At 48.9% G+C, this 17,029-nt stretch overlaps 1 protein-coding gene across 1 annotated transcript in view; it reads right to left on the reverse strand.

Annotated features, from left to right (window-relative positions):
* TBC1D22A (TBC1 domain family member 22A) overlaps window positions 1–17,029 on the reverse strand; it is a 414,384-nt gene that overhangs the window by 159,290 nt on the left and 238,065 nt on the right. The gene's annotated exons all lie outside the window — the stretch shown is intronic.

A 17,029-nucleotide genomic window follows, 5' to 3' on the forward strand; every position in this document is an offset into this window, starting at 1 on the left:
GTCCCCCCAGCACACCCACCCCACACACAGGCCGTGCTAGAGCCCTGGCTGAGGGGCAGCAGGCAACAGGTCCAGAGACGACAGACCCAAGCTCCAATATGGACTCCAAGTTTCACCTGTGTGACTCGGACAAGAGTCCCCCTCAGCCTCAGTGTCCCTGTTGGTCAGGAGGAGACACTGTTAGTTCCGACCTAACGAGCTGCCGTGAGGAGTAAGCGAGGTGAAGGACACGGCTGCCTGGCAGGGCACAGGGACAGCAGGCTCGACGAGCAATGAGCGCTGAGCACCGGAGGGGGCTGCGCCCACCCCAGGGCCCTCACATGGCTGCGTGCAGGAGCCACCTCACTACAAAAGCGCACTCACGGCACGTCCAGCGGGGACTGCTGGGGCCCTGGGTCTAGTCTGGGGCAGCGCGGACTAAGGCCTGGGGCTATGGGAGTCATCAGAGGGCCCTGGGCACCTGTATTCACCTCTCCTGGTCCCAGCGCCTCACAAACCACAGAAGAGTCAACACTCAACGCACACAAGGAGGGGAGAAAAGCCAGATGGGAGGACCTGGGAGGCAGATGGACAAGTGGTCCTCACAGGGGTCTGAGAAAGCAAAAGCCCAGGCCAGTGCTGCAGAGAGCCAGGGGCAGCCCGGATGCAACCGATGAGGATGCACTGTGCATCCTCAAAGAGGGGCACCGGCAGGGTGAGGGGACACAGGAGTGTGGTCTGTAAGCAGCAGCTAGACCCCACAGCCACCCCTGCACATCCCCATACACCCCACCGCCTGGGTCCAGCGCCCACCCCCAGATCACCAGAGCTTCTGCTCGGCAGAGGATCAAACCGAGGGTCTCTGGAGGGGAGGACCCAGGCACAGCAGAGTGGGAGGACCGGCGTGTGCAGTGACACGGACCTCTGACTGCAGAGGGAGGCCTAGGTGACAGTGGGTCTGAGAAGAGTGGGAATGTCCCTCACCTCGAAGGGCTGATCCAGCGGGAACCCACAGTCCAGGGTCTAGAGAGACGAGGGGGTAGAGAGGAGTAAAGAGATGGGATGTGCCCTCCAATGCAGGGAACAACGCCTTTTACTTCAGGACCAATGGCTTATGGTGTGGAAAGGAAAACGACCGCATCAAAATAAACTGTCCTCATCCCCAGCAAGCCCTGGCATGGAAAGGCAAGGCGTTTCCACCTGCAATGCGGCCTCCTATCCTGATTTTAAGAGGGACACTGAGCTGGCCGGGCGCGGTGGCTCAAGCCTGTAATCCCAGCACTTTGGGAGGCCGAGACGGGCGGATCACAAGGTCAGGAGATCGAGACCATCCTGGCTAACACGGTGAAATCCCGTCTCTACTAAAAAATACAAAAAAAAAAAGCTAGCCGGGCGTGGTGGCGAGCGCCTGTAGTCCCAGCTACTCCGGAGGCTGAGGCAGGAGAATGGCGTAAACCCGGGAGGCGGAGCTTGCAGTGAGCTGAAATCCGGCCACTGCACTCCAGCCTGGGCGACAGAGCGAGACTCCGTCTCAGAAAAAAAAAAAGAGGGACGCTGATTCCTTAAAATGAAGAAGAGAAAAGACACAGTCTCTCTAGCACCTTGTAACGGCGATCAGCAACAACTCTGGGAATCACTTCCAAACCAGTTTGCCGGCCTACGTTCGAAACCACGACGGCTCTTTCTTGCTAAGGTCAAAGAGAATCGCTTTATTTGTATGTCTCTACTTACAATTTAACTAATTAGTCTCAGCTCGGCAATAAACCCCAAACATCAGTCTCGGCATGGAGAGTCACACAGATATCATCATCAAGGAGAAAAGGGCCTGGATCATGAGCCCGGGAGGCCTCACGTGTTTCTTTTTCATGACACACAGGATGGTCATCACCACTTTGCGATGGTAAACACACTCCACACTTGAGCAGCTAAAAAGAAAAATGCTAATCACGACTTTGTTGCTCCCACTCCCAGCACCTCAACGGTCCTGGGAAGGAAGCGACTGGGACAGACGCAGCGGAAGAAGCAGTGCTCCCAGCAGCTCTGCAGCAAGCTCTATGTCCAGCTCCACTCCCCCAGCAGGTGGGAGGCTGGAGGGCCAGATACAGGCAGCCCTCTCCCGGTCCACCCCAGCTCAGCTGTAACTGGAGCAGGATGGCTTTCCGAAAGCTGTACGGCAGACTGGCTGGGGTGGCCAGAGGATCTCAGAGGACCCTCCACTCTGAACAGCAAGTTTTTTTATGATTCTGTGCTAAGCACAGGCCTGGAAGGATGAGCTCTCGGAACAACTGTTAATGTTCCGTCTTCTAATGTAGGGCAGAATGTCCTCCGCGGTCATGAGCCAACCACACATCAGCATGAGCTCTGCAAGAATAAGCGACTCCTTTTGTCCAGCCGGGGACTGAAGTGTGGTCCCACCTGAAGGCCACAGTCCAAAAGTGGGATGAAAGCTGTCCCTCAGTTTTAAGTAAATGAATCTCTCTCTACTTGTTCAGGAGGAATACCTTAAAATGAGCTGAAATTGGGAGGAACGCAGGAAAAGTCAGGGAGGCAGCAAGGCTTAGAAAGAAGCAGAGTAGAGAAACAGGTGAGGGCCACAGGGGACCCCAGTGACAAGGCCATACCCCTCTTCCAAGGCACCACTCTGGACACAGAGGCCTGATTCCGAGGGCCCGGGACGACAGTGAGGGGCCTGATAATAACCCCCTGGGGCCTGGGGACCTCAGGGAAAGGCTGGCAGGTTCCGGATGGGGACAGAGAAGAACGTGCCAGCGCCGGGCTGGTCTGGGTTTTAATGGCTCAGGGGCAGGAGGGGTGGGGGGATGTGAGCCCCAGGACCCTCTGACTCATGGAATCTTCCGTTCAGGCTTTTGCCAACTTTTCACAGCGGAACCGAACATTTCAAAGCACCCTGGCAGGCATCACCTCCTTCGACCATCTTAACAACTTTGGGGTGGGGGAAAACAAATGTGAAGGTTGTCACTCCAGATCAAGGCTCTTCCAAAGAGGAAACACGGCCTCTCCTCCCAGCACAATGGTCGATTGCTGGGAGAGGCCAGTGAACCCGAGGGGCCCACAGGTGAGTGTGCAGGGGCGGGTACGCAGAATCCGCTGGGGGCAGGGTGGGGACAAGGCCACCAAGGCAGAGCGGGGTGAGAGAGGATTTACTGTGAGGCAAAGACAATTCTCGGATGTAAGCAAGGGAGCCAGCAAGCATCCTCGTCATTTATACCAGAAACGTAACACTGTCTTCTGTCACTTGTACGGGGGGTGTAGCAGTAGCGCAGGCTGCACTGGTAAAATTACAGAGCTTTTCTGCACATGCAGATTATCTATTCTATGAATTAAAAGGGCAGTAGGATGAGGATTTGAGATCCTTAGGGAAAACAAAAGCTATGGAGAAAACCCAAAGGATATCATAGACATCTGGAGATGAAAATAACGGAGAAACTGCTTTAAATCCCCACTCCAAACATCCTCTTTAAGCAGGGGGGCGTCACCCATGAGCTATATTGAAGCAATGTGAAGCCACACAGGCTGCTGGAGCCCTGACGTGCAGGCTGCTCCATTAAACACTTTATCCCTTAGTTCCCCAACATTTGCTGAGGCCACTCTACAAACTGGGCACTGGTTACGGGGAACATCGGGATGAAAACGTAGGCATGTGCTCAAAGCCAAAAAAGAAGGAACGACCACTCCTCATTTCGAACGGGCACATTCGACCTTCTCATCTCCTCCCACTTCTCAGGGTCATGAGGTGGGCGGGGCACCATAAGGCACAAGACACTGGTCAGGAGTCCCAGGAGGAAGCCTGGGGGAGTGGAGGTGGAGGGCCCGACCACAGGCACAGCTGCAGGCTGCGGCTCCCAAGGAAACCCCGGAGCAGAGACAGGCAAGCCCCCTGGGTCCACAGGACACCCCAAGGCTGCTCAAGTGGGTAGGAAGGAACAGGGAGGGCTCTCTCCTGTGCACCAACCCAAGATGGGCAGTGCCGGAAGCAACCTGGAGATAGTCTAGCCTGCGGGAAAGCTGAGATCAGAGATGGGCAGGACTCTGAGCATGGGGGTGGGGCCCATTTACGCACTTGATGGGGCGGTTACGAAAAGTCAGCACAATGAAACAGACACAGAGCTGAGAACAGTGATCCGTACACTGCAGGCACTTCATCAACGCTGGCTGCCATTATCGTCATCATTACCAGCAGCAGCCCAAGTCCAGAGTCAGGGACCGAGGCTGAACTAGAACCCAGGTGTATATTCCTAACACATTATTTTGGGGATTACATGAAACTTCTATTTCTTTGATTTTTGTTGTTGTTGTTGTTCCATATAACGCATCCCTCTTCCCAAAAAAGGAACAAAATACCCATTTAGAGTTTCAATAGAAAGCACATTAAATCAGCCTGACTTAAGGAACTCAGGACGTCCATCCAACAAGAGAGCAAATTCCTGCCTGGGGTAGCCTGGAACGCAGGCTGCAGACAGGTTCACCGAAACGATTTCAACAGACAGTGACAAGCAGAGTCATCTGGTCACAGAATAAACAGCCATGTTCAACTGTGAAGACCTGTAGGCAGAAGGCCCGTGGGGACCAAGACCCTGCCTGAACCAGGAGACCAGGAGCACAGGAACGCAGCCCTCGCCAGCACACACAGCATGCCTCCCAGAAAGTCCACACACACCCTAGATCTCACATAACAGCAACTACGCATGTGCCTTGCCAATTGTCACGTCCTTACGTCTCAAATGAAATATCACTATCATTTCAAATGCTCAGATCAGCCCTTCCGGAGCCTAATGAGGACAAGAGACGGGGGAGGGAGCCTTGCTGCCTGTTCCCCGGTCTCGGCTGCACTGCTGATTTATCCTCTGCTCCTCGGCTGCTTACTTTGTAGGGGTAATAAAAATATTTCCACCTGGGTGGTAATAAAGCTGAATCTAGTTTCCTAGCTGTAACTGAATTCTATCTTAAAAGAATAAGTCAATTTTAACCTTACAAGGTAGTCAAGACAACTTTCAGAGAAATTTCATTAAAATCACATTTAACCTGAATTAAAAACACAGGAAAAGGAAAATGTTCAAGTACATAAAGCCGTTTCCCACACACAGGTGGAACCATTCTCCAGTACCGTGTTTTGGCATTTTCTTCCTTACAGGTGAAAGTGTAAGATATGACTCATAACAATGGCCACCGTCACCTCGGTGCCACTGACGCAGACTCAGCCAGTGTCTTCCACTCCAACTGACCTCCCTGGGGGCTGGACAGAAGAGGCTGCCTCAGGAGCGGGCATGGACAGGGACCTTGGCAGCTCAACAAGGTCCAACGTGGGAGAAGCAGAGCCCTTCAGACTAAACTTCCAACACTCAGCCCCACCATGGACCCATCTGTTGTACAATTTGTTGATGGTGATGATGGTGAAGATGGTGATGGTGATGAAATGATGATGGTGATAGTGATAATGATGGTGATGATAGTGATGATGGTGATGGTGATGAAATGATGGTGATAGTGATGATGGCGGTGACGGTGATGATGATGGTGATGGTGGTGAAGGTAATGATGATGGTGATGATGGTGATGGTGATGATGATGGTGATGATGGTGGTGAAATGGTGATGATGGTGATGGTAATGATGATGATGGTGGTGGTGATGATGGTAATGATGATGGTGATGATGGTGATGGTGATGAAATGATGGTGATGGTGATGGTGATGGTGGTAGTGATGATGATGGTGATGGTGATGAAATGACGACGGTGATGGTGATAATGGTGATGATGGTGATGGTGATGATGACATAATGATGGTAATGATAGTGATGATGACATGAGGGTGGTGATGATGGTGTTTATGATGCTGGTGATGACAATCATGATGATGGTGATGGTGATGATAATGACAATAATGGGTACTAACACTGCATAAGAGTTAAGTGTACCAGGCAGTCCTATAAGTACTTTATTCCCATGACCTGACATGCGTGGGGAAACAAGGGTTAGAGTGGGGACATTCCTCACAAAGCCAATCCTCCAGTATACAACAGAGCCAGAAAGTCAACCCAAGTCTGCCAGCTTCCAAAGTCCACGCTGTTACCCCACAGAGCAGAAGAGTAGATTAGAATAAGCCAGAAATTTCTGAGAATTATTTCTAATAAGTCCTTTCCTCCTCTAACCCACAAACTAGTCCACAAACCAAAATCTCCCATTGTTGCTCCTGGCCTGACATTTTTGCTGTCACTTAGCCACCAAAACGTAAGGAACGAATTTCCTTCTAACTTCCCACTGGGAGGTCAGCCTGTTCCTGAGGTTTCTACCACTTTACAGGCATCAGCTTGTTTGCTCTACATGGAAGAAGGGACAGAAGGCTCTCCCGCCGCTCTCAGCACCTGCACCCAGGCCTCACTCCAAGGGGCCAGCACTGGCTGCCCTGATGTCATCAGGAAGCACCCTGGGCAGGAACGGGCTGCCTTCCAGATGCAGCCTTGCCCCTTGCTGCAGCCCACTGTTATCCTATCCTTCCTGCAGATATGGAGCAGGTCAGGGTTGGGATGCTCCGCACAGCAGGTGGGCAGAGACACTGGACACAGAGGCTGCCTTACAAACCAGCTCCACAAAGACTGGCCCTGAAATGTGGATCCAAGGGAGATGTGAGAAGGCCCTGTCCTGGTTCAGGTCCCAGGCAGGGTCTCCAGGCCAACTCTATGAGGGAGCTCTATACCTGGGGAGAGCTGGCAAGTTCCAGTTATCTGCATCTGCTCCCTCCGGGCTAGGAAATGAATGGAGAGGACTGAGAAAAGGGCACCTGACCCCAAGATGCTCCATCCTCAACCCACAGCACACTGAGAGCTCCACACAGAACAAACGTAACAAACATTGGAAGGATCTCATTTTGTCAGCAGTCATCTATCACGAACCAGTATTCTGGAGTAAGTCCTTCACGGCCATTTCAATGGACAAAATCCAAATTTGCTGCTGTTTTTTGGTGCCCTTGATTATAAAGCTTCAAAGACTCGATTTCGAACAGAAAAATGAAGAGTCCTCTTTTCCTTCCCTCATGGCATTATTTTGATTTGGAAAATCTGAAATATTTGCAACCTGGTTCTTCTGCTCCACCTGCCCAAGACATGAGTCATGCTTCCTGCTAATGGATGATAATGATGAGCATTTCTTCCATGAACTGTATCTTGGTCTAAACCCCACACTTCCAAGCTGAATGCCAGAGCTTCCCCAAAATTCCTGCGTTGAAGCCCTAACATGCAGTGTGGCTGTATACGGAGATGGGGCTTCTAAGGAGGTGATTAAGATTAAATGCGATTGTGAGGGTGGGACCCTGATCCCACAGGATTAGTGTCACTATAAGAGATGGCAGATAACTCCTGCTTGTTCTCTCTCTCTCCCATTGCCACCCCTCCCCTCCACTGGCACTCCCACAGACACCTACCCAGGAAGGGCTCTATCTACATGTGAGCGAGAAGGCAGCCTTTTGCAACCCAACCCTAGGGGAGAGCCCTCACCAGAAACCAAAGCAGCTAGAACCTTCATCTTGGACTTGTGGCATCCAAAACCATGAGAAAGTAAACTGTGCTTTAAGCCACCAGCCTGTGCCTGTGGTATGTTGTTATGGGTCCAAGCAGACACATCTCTGGGGCAGGAAAGTCTCCCGAAGGGTTCCTCTGCCTCTCCCACGGGCTCCTACAATGCACCTGTCGCTCTGTGACACTTATCAGTCACTGTCGGAAGCGGTTGCCTTTTCATCTGTGCAGTCCCCAGGCCACCCTGCTGGAAACGCTCTGCAGAGGTGCGGGACACAGGTCCTGTGCCTGCCCAGTGCCCTAGGCACAGCAGGCCAGCTGTGGCACGCTACCAACCCACTTCAGAAATACTCATGATGGCCCCAAACCAGGAGGAACATCACAGAAAAAAACTCTTCAGGGACCCAGGAGCTTTGGGACCCCTGAGTTCAATGTGACAGTGACATCCTTCTGGGATTCCGAGAGCGCCTTCTTGTCTTTGGCCTGAAGAAAGGGCTGCCCACAGACCCCTCCCAGCAGGTGTACCGCGCCATCGAGCACATGGCACAGAGTCCTTCTTGGGCTGGCATCTGGCTGTTTCCTGCTTACGTGTTACCGTCTCCAGTTCCAGGCTCTCTGAAGCCCAAGGTCCTGTGTGACAGTTGTTTCAGGCTTCTCACCCTTGGCTCAACCCAGCAATACATCCTCCTACCTCTAAGCACCATCAAGAACTGGTATGGCTGGGCACAAATGAAAAGCAGCCTGCCAGGGAAGGTGGCAGGAGGGCAAGAAAGGGTTTTAGACAAAGGAAAGGTCAGGAACAAAGGAAGCACCAAGGCAGAGGCCTGAGAGCACTGGCTCTAGTATCCCATGGCCTAGGGCTGGAGAAAGAGGAGCGGAGGGTCTGGGGTGCAACTGCCACTAGAGCAGGGGGAGAAGGAACTAGAGAGGAAGAAATCGCAAAGCTGATTAAGGAGCTGAAAAGCAGAAATAAGAAGCTCCTACAAGGTCGGATCAATGAGGCCGCCATCCTGGGTGCCCTGAGACGGCCACAGAAGATGTGCTGTGGACGCAGGCTCACAGCCTTAAGGTCTCAACACCCGGGGTCACTGCCAAGATCCAGCCTACTACAGGGCGGTCCACCTCCACCTGACTGTGAACACATTCACCACAGCGGTCAAGAAGTCCTAAGCCAGCCCTTCAGGAATAAGAAGGCAGAAATGTGCCAGAAACTGACCAAAACTAAGGAAGGGTAGCTTCACTTCAAAGCCGTCACTGGGTGAGCAGCCTCACCACGATGCCTGCACTGTGAACAGTCAAATGAGAAGAGTTTATTTATAGCCCAATCGAAGTCCTTGGCCACCAACAAAAATCTGTCCTGGAGGAGACAGGGTGGCCCTCCTCTGACACATCAAGCAACAGAAACGTGTGACCAGTGTCAACACGTTCCCCAGGAATATGGGAACATAAATGGCCTCAAACGCAGTGACCATATACCAATGAGATAAACCGTATCTAAAGTGGGTGTGTCTAAATATGTGTATGTGTGTAAAGACATATGTATAGGAGTGTGTGTGTGCATGTATAGGCAGGTGTGTATATGGGACTCTGTGTAGGTGTGTGTGTATGGGGTGTGTATACATAAGGGTGTGTGTACGTGCATACATGTGTCTGTGTATAGATGTGTGTAGGAGGTGTGTGTGTATATGGGGGTGTCTGTATAGGCATCTGTGTGTAGCTGTGTATGTGTATAGGGGTGTCTGTATATGGAGAGTGTGTATATAAGGGGGTGTGTGTGTATACTGGACATGTGTGTAGGTGTGTGTGTATACAGGAGTGTATATGTATATGAGGGTGTGTGTATAGACGTGTAGGTGTACGTAAGTGTGTATGCGTATGTGTATATGGGTGTGTGTGTGTACAGAAATGTTTGTAGAGGGTATGTGAGTATACAGAGGTGTGTGTGTATATAGGTTTGTGTACATATGTATATGCATATGTGTGTAGGAGTATGTGTGTGAATACAGGGGGTGTGTGTTACAGGCATGCATGTAGGCATGTCTAGGTGTGTGTGTGGGTATGCGTGTGTATATGGTGGGTGTATAGGCATGTGTGTATAAGGGTATGTGTTAAAGGGTATGTGTATATATGTGTATTGGTGTGTGCATAGGGGTATGTGTGCACAGCGTGTGTGGAGGTGTGTGTACATATGAGGGGTGTGTTTGTATAGGCATGTGTGTAGGGGGTATCTAACAGGAGTGTGTGTATATGTGTGTATAGGCGTATGTGGGGGTGTGTGTATAGCAGTGTTTCTGTGTATATATGAGGGGCATGGATATGCAGCATGTGTGTATAGGCATGTGTGTATATATGAGGTGTGTGGATATACGGCAGGTGTGTATAAGCAAGTGTGTAGAGTGGTATGTGTATATACAGGCATGTGTTTGTGTATAGACGTGTTTTAAGAGTATGTGTGTATACAGGCATGCATGTGTATATGGCAGGTGTGTGTATATGGTGGGTGTGTACAGGCATGTGTGTATAGGAGTGTGTATATATATATAGGGGTGTGTGTATAAAGGCAAGTGTGTGTATGCATATATAACAGGTGTTAGTACAGACATAAGTGTGTGTGTATACAGGGGTGTGTATGTAGGTCTATGTGTATATGGCAGGTATGTATATATAGGGGGGTGTGTGTATATAGGCACTTGTGCAGGGGTGTGTGGGCATATGTGTATAGCATATATAGCAGGTGTGTATACAGGCATATGTGTAGGAGTGTGTGTGTATATAGGCATCTGTGTGTGTACACAGAGGTGCGTATGTAGGTGTATGTGTACATGGCAGGTGTGTGTATGTATGAGGGGTACGTGTGTATACAGGCACGTGTGCAAGGGTGTGTGTATAGAGCCTGTGTGTGTATATGGCAGGTATGTGTATAGGCATATGTGAAGCAGTGTGTATAGGCATGTGTGCAGGGTGTGTGTGTATATGGCAGGTGTGTGTATATAGGGGTGTGTGTAGGGCTGGGTGTGTATACAAGCATGTGTGTATATATGAGGGGTGTGTGTATATAGGAGTGTGTATATATGTGTATGTGGCAGGTGTGTGTAGGGGTGTGTGTATGAGGGATGTGTGTATACAGGCATGTGTGTAGGTGTGTATGAATCGGGTGTGTGTATCAGTGTGTGTATACAGGCGTGTGCAGCGGTGTGTGTGTATGTATGAGGAGTATGTATATAGGCATGTGTGCAGGAGTGTGTGTATAGGAGTGTGTATGTGTATATGGCAGGTGTGTGTATAGGCATCTGTGAAGGGATGTGTGCGTGTATGAGCGTGTATGTACACAGGCATGTGTGTAGGGGTGTGTGTGTATAGGGGTGCATATGTAGGTGTGTGTATGCGTGTAAGGCAGGTGTGTGTATAGGAGTGTGTGTAGGGGTGTGTGTATATGAGGCTATGTGTGTATACAGGCATGTGTGTAGGGGTGTATGTGTATATAGGGGTGCATCTGTAGGTGTGTGTATGTGTATCTGATGGGTGTGTGTATATAGGCGTGTGTGCAGGGTGTGTGTATATAGGCATGTGTGTGTAGGGTGTGTGTGTATACAGGCATGTGTGTGTAGGGTGTGTGTGTATACCCGTATGTGTGTGTAGGGTGTGCTTTAATTTCAAATATTACATTTAAGGCAACATTCTTGTCATCTGCAACCTCGGGGAGGAAAGGGTAGCCTGGAGCTCAAGCCTGGGACCGAATTCCACTTCACCCCACGCAGAATTCACCCTTGGAGGATTACCAGACAAATACAGAAGACTCAGTGAACTCTGAATTTCAGCGTGTGCCAAACACTGCTCAGGGCGTACTCATATTAAAAAGAAGTTCACTGTTTATATGAAACTGAAGTTTAACTAGCGTTCTCTATTTTTATTTGCTCAGCCTGGCGCCCCTAGCCCTTGGAGGTTCCAGGGGTTAGAAAGTAGAGAGATCTAGTTGTTCCCAATTTCTACTAAAGAGAGGCGAAGGCACAGTTTGCAGGAGAAAACTCAGGAGGCACATGGCTGTGGGCCATCCTACACCCGCTAGGTGGCCCCGGCAACGGCTTCGATGCTGTTGCTGGGAAGGCTTTGGGTTGCTGTTCCTTGCAAGCTAAGTTCAGATCAGCTTAGCGATGACCAGGTTTTGCCAGCAGCTCCTCCTGACCCAACGTGAGGGTAGAGCCTACCAGCACCAGGGCCCCAGGGAACAGCTCTGCCCACTCCTCTCGTCCATGGGTGCCCAGGCACCATCACTGTGGCACCAGAAACAATCCATGAGCTTCCCTTTTAGGGCCAGTGTCACCCCCAATGGGACAGTTCTCTGATCTGCAGTGCAGTTGTTTATGATCTGATCTTTAAACCTGAAAAAATCGAGAATGGACATAATCAAATGGACGTATCTGCTGAGGTTTTCAAATATTCTTTTTAAATATTGAAGTAAGTTCTCCATGGTTTTTTAATCAAAAAATGTAGCAAATATCTCATTTACACAGACATCATCTATGTCACAAAAGATGCATGAATCTGAGTCCCAGGTGAGGCTGGCCCCAGAATTCAGACAGAGGGGCTCTGACTCCAGCCTTTGGAAAGGCTAGGGCTGAAAGCCCACTTTTCTGGCCATTCTATCTTGGGGGGCAATGAGGGATCACGTGATTTCAGAGGTTAACATCACATGTAACAGATGCAACAACTAAACGTACATGGGACATCATTAGGATTCACTGCAAAAACGTGGAATTTCAAGTATGTGCAAGCGTTCTCGATGTGGAAATCTCATCATGTGATTTACATGTTGAAATTCTGTCAGTTGGAGAGTAAATGTACATTTATTATTACAGCAGTAAATTACTAAATAATTGGTGTGAACTGTTGATTTTACATACGAAATCCTTTGCTAAGTAGGGAACAGACTGACAATTAATACAAATACTGAGAACATATTAACTAGATAATTTTAGAATGAACAGTGTATCCTCTTTAAGCCTACAAATGCTTATAAAATTTTAAGTAACACAAGGCAGGATAATACCGATTAGATGACATCCTAATTCTATTTTTTGTGGAGTTGCTGGACACATGCCCTATTCTAACATAAAACAAAATAAACTTTAAGACTTATACTTAATTTTTAGTTATTTAATTCCACTTGGCCATAAGCCTTGTTTCAGTAATTTTTCAGAAAAATTATTATTCCTGAAGAAAAATGCCAAGCCCTTAAAATATTCCAAAAGATTATATAAAAGAATTAAATTTGGGGTAAAACTCCAGATTTATACTCTTATCTCTGAAGTCTTTTCTAGGCTGGTGCCTGTGGAACTTGGCAGCACTTGCCACCAAATACTCACTTAGAATCATGCATAGGTTCTTGGAAGCTGTGACCTGAAGCAAAACGACATATAATGAAACCAATTTTACCACAGGCTGATTGATAGAATAACAGTTAACTTCCAATGGCATATTTCTGGCCACAAAAACATCATCCAACTCTGTGTGTGTGTGTGTGTGTGTGACGATTTCACTCTTGTTGCCCAGGCTGGAGTGCAATGACGCGATCTCGGCTCACCGCAGCCTCCACCTGCTGGGCTCATGTGTATGGGTCATTGTATTTGAAAAAGCTGTTTGGGGTTATTTAAAAAAAAAAAAAAAAAAATTACAATTTGAGTTGTAACTTCCTCCAAAAAAAAGATTTTGTGTTGCTTCTCGCTAGCATTTTGGGGAACTCCAGTACAGACTCACCATAATTAAGGTTCAAACAACCCAGGTCCTGTCAGGTTGGAACCTAGATTTTATGAGGGTGTATCACTTCCGCTTTACCCTCACGTGTCACTATTCTGGGTCTCGGAAACTATATGGGCATTTCTCAGATCCCTATCCTGACTAAATGGGTTGGATCCAAGCACGACATGAGGCGTCCAAACTACAACTAGCTTTGGGATGATTTCTTCTGCATCAGCAAACACACACTCAGAACAACGGGGGCTTTAGTGCTGGGCATACCTAGCTGGGTCCTAGCACCACTCTGGCCCAGGAAGTCCTTATTTTGTAGATAGCAGTTCAATGCTTTTAAGACATTTATTTTTTTCTTTCTTTCTTCTTTTTTTTTTTTTTTTTTGAGACGGAGTCTCGCTCTGTCGCCCAGGCTGGAGTGCAGTGGCGCCATCTCGGCTCACTGCAAGCTCCACCTCCCGGGTTTACGCCATTCTCCTGCCTCAGCCTCCCGAGTAGCTGGGACTACGAAGCCGCCACCTCGCCCATTTTTGTATTTTTAGGAGAGGCGGAACTACCGTGTTAAGCCAAGGATGGTCTAGGCCTCCCTGACCTCGTGATCCACCACCTTGGCCTCCCAAAGTGCTTTGGGATTATAGAGGCGTGAGCCACCGCAGCGCCCTAGCCTCTTTCTTTTTGCTTTGTTTGTTGGCAAAAAACAAACAACCAACCAACCAAACAAACAAAAACACTCTTATCCAGTGGGAAACGTGGTTGAAATTATCTAGCCTGCCACGACTGAAAATGCATGTTCCGGCCAGGCACGGTTGCTCACGCCTGTAATCCCAGCACTTTGGGAGGCGCAGCAAGGGCCAGGTGCGAGGAGTCAGGAGATCGAGACCATCCTGTGAACAGTTAAACTCCATCTCTACTAAAAATACCAAAAAATTAGCCAGACGTGGTGGCCCGAGCCTGTAGTCAGCTACTTGGGTAGGCAGGAGAATGGCGTGAACCTGGGAGGCCCGAGGCTTGCAGTGAGCAGCTCGGCGCCACCCAGCACTCCAACCTGGGTGACAGAAACAAGACTGTCTCAAAAAGAAAAAGAAAGAAAATGCATGTTCCTCCTACTCTCACCTTTTTCTTTCACTCCAAATTCAGTGGCTCCAGTCACCCTCTCTGACTCTGTGGGAGCTCATACAGTGTCTGTCCGGAAGGGGATTCCCGGGGAGTTTCGCATCCACGAGCTTGCCTCTCGCTTTACTGCCCGCCCAGCACACACACACCCTGAAGGCTGCCCATCCTCCTTTCCACACGGCTTCCATTACAGACACAGCCCTCTCTCTTCATTCTCAGTACCTTCGTGTCTCCGCGGCAGACTTTTTCTAAAGGCTTAGGGATGACAGAGAAGGGTCACAGTACTTCTCAAGATAGGAAGAAACTACTCAGAAGTGCTTCTGAGAGACTCTTTCACAACTCCTTACCACAAGAAAACGAGAGTGATGTCCGTCTTCCGATCTGCCCTCTCGCCCCTCACCAGGCTTCCCTCCATCCCCAAGACCTCCCCCTCCTCCAGCTCTCTGCTGGCTCCTGATGAGCCCTTATCCTCACGCCACCACTGCTGAAATTCCACTTGACTTTGCAGAGCAATTCAGCTCTTTTCTGAAGTATTCCCATCTGGGCAATGTCCGCAAAACCTCTCCATTCTCAACCAGTCCATGAAGATGTTTTCCTTCACCGAATTATCAAAATTTTCTGAAATAAATGCTGTCCTCCTAAAACGCGGAAATGAGGAGAGGCGTTTTGTTTTTGTTTGTTTGTTTGTTTGTTTTTGAGATGGAGTCTCGTTCTGTCGCCCAGGCTGGAGTGCAGTGGTGCCGTCTGCACCGGCTCACTGCAAGCTCCGCCTCCCGGGTTCACGCCATTCTCCTGCCTCAGCCTCCTGAATAGCTGGGACTACAGGTGCCACCACCCCGGCTAGTTTTTGTATTTTTAGTAGAGGCCGAGGGTTTCACTGTGTTAACCAGGATGGTCTCGATCTCCTGACCTCGTTATCCGCCCACCTCAGCCTCCCAAAGTTCTGAGATTACAGGCTTGAGCCACCGTGCCCGGCCTGACAGGCTTGTCTTTTTTAAGCAATTTCTTCTTGAATTTTTTCTTGAATTTTCCTAGAATATTCTCTGCCCTTAATAAAATCTTTACAATCCCTGCAAAAGTTCCAACCCACAAATCCTTCCTCTAGGAGGCAAGTGATGAAACTGGGGAGGGGAGCTTCACATGGTCAAGGCCTGCAGATGCTTCTCCCAAGCTTGCTCAGGCATGATGGCTCCCACCAGTCTGAGAGCTCCAACGCGAGAAATTCTATGTACTGCTTTAGCAGCCTGGGTATTCTTATTTTGAGGCCATGAGAGAAATTCCTTAGGGTTTCATTAGAAGAACAGGAACAAGTTACACGGTTTAACCTCTTTACAGCAACACACATCTTTGTCTGCTGTGAAGCACAATCAACTTTAAACAAAAGGGTATTGCCATGAAAGTAAGCCTGCTCAGAAGGCTGTGCTGAAAATAAAAATATGATTTACCAAAAAGTACAGATTTCGTTGGGGTTCCTTTGGTTGCTGCTCTTTTAAACAATCATCCAGCAAATCCGCAATGTGCTTCTTTCTAAACCACAGCACCAGAGAAAATCAATTCAAGTATTTCCCAAACTGCAGCACTGGAACAAACGAGCACTAACCACAAGTTTCTAACCTCCAAGAAAACATGAAATATGCCTTCCAAGGGGCACAAGCAGGAAAGGAAGAACCTGCGAAGAACGTGTAATTCACATCTACTGCAAACCATATTTCAAAGAGCTCAATGGGGCTGGGGAACGCTTGTGAAAGTGCTGGCAGGGAAAAGAATCCAACCGTACCCAAACAAGACCTCAGGGTGCAGCGTGCGATGAGTGCCCAGGAGCGCACTGACGGAGGCAAAAACAGTATTTTTAACAGATGATAGACTGAAAAGCAGCTAAATGTAATACTGAAAGTATTATCAGAAGAGCTGCATACAACTTCCTGATATGGAAATTAGGTAGCAATCGTTAGAAACAGAGTTAAAAATCAGATTCAATCAAGGAACAAAATGGAGTTTGTAATTTGTAGGAGTCCACTTTAGAATATCACTCAGCAGTTTCCCAAACCGAGCGCCTTCCCCGTGAAGACTGCTGTCACAGCCTTCCATGCTAAAGGCGCAGGGAGGGGAAACGGCGCGGTGACCTGCGACGCCGAGCGGGCAGGACCCTGCAAGGCACATGGCCAGGGCTAAGTTTCCAACAAAGTGCAATTTCTCTCCACGTTGTGTGAAATAATTTGCCAAGCACGCGTAGAACTCTTTGTGAAAGAGCATGTCTCTCTTCCATAGCTCATCGCTGACCAGCTGGTATCACAAATGCAGGCCTGGTTCTGCTTGGCATCACTTGCTTAATGCTCTGTTCATGAATTTAACAAACTATCAGGAGAATATGCCTGGAACGGGCAAGCATTATCTCTCAACTTCCATTTAATTAAACTCTGCTATTGTAATATGACAGTCAGCACATCGCAGGGGGAATTATTTTAAAGATGAAGGTAAAGAGTATTTCAAAGCCCCCACTTAAACATGAAAGCATAATCTGAAACTGCCTGAGCACACACTGTCATTTTTCTGTAATATTAAAGATGTTATTTCCAGACTCAGTAATTAGTTAGATTCCATGGAGGATTATTCTAGCATCCTTGATAGAAAAATGATGTACAGAGCCAGGGAACAGAGTACCG

This window comes from Papio anubis, chromosome 16 (genome assembly GCF_008728515.1).
Source record: "Papio anubis isolate 15944 chromosome 16, Panubis1.0, whole genome shotgun sequence".
Taxonomy (NCBI): Eukaryota; Metazoa; Chordata; class Mammalia; order Primates; family Cercopithecidae; genus Papio; species Papio anubis.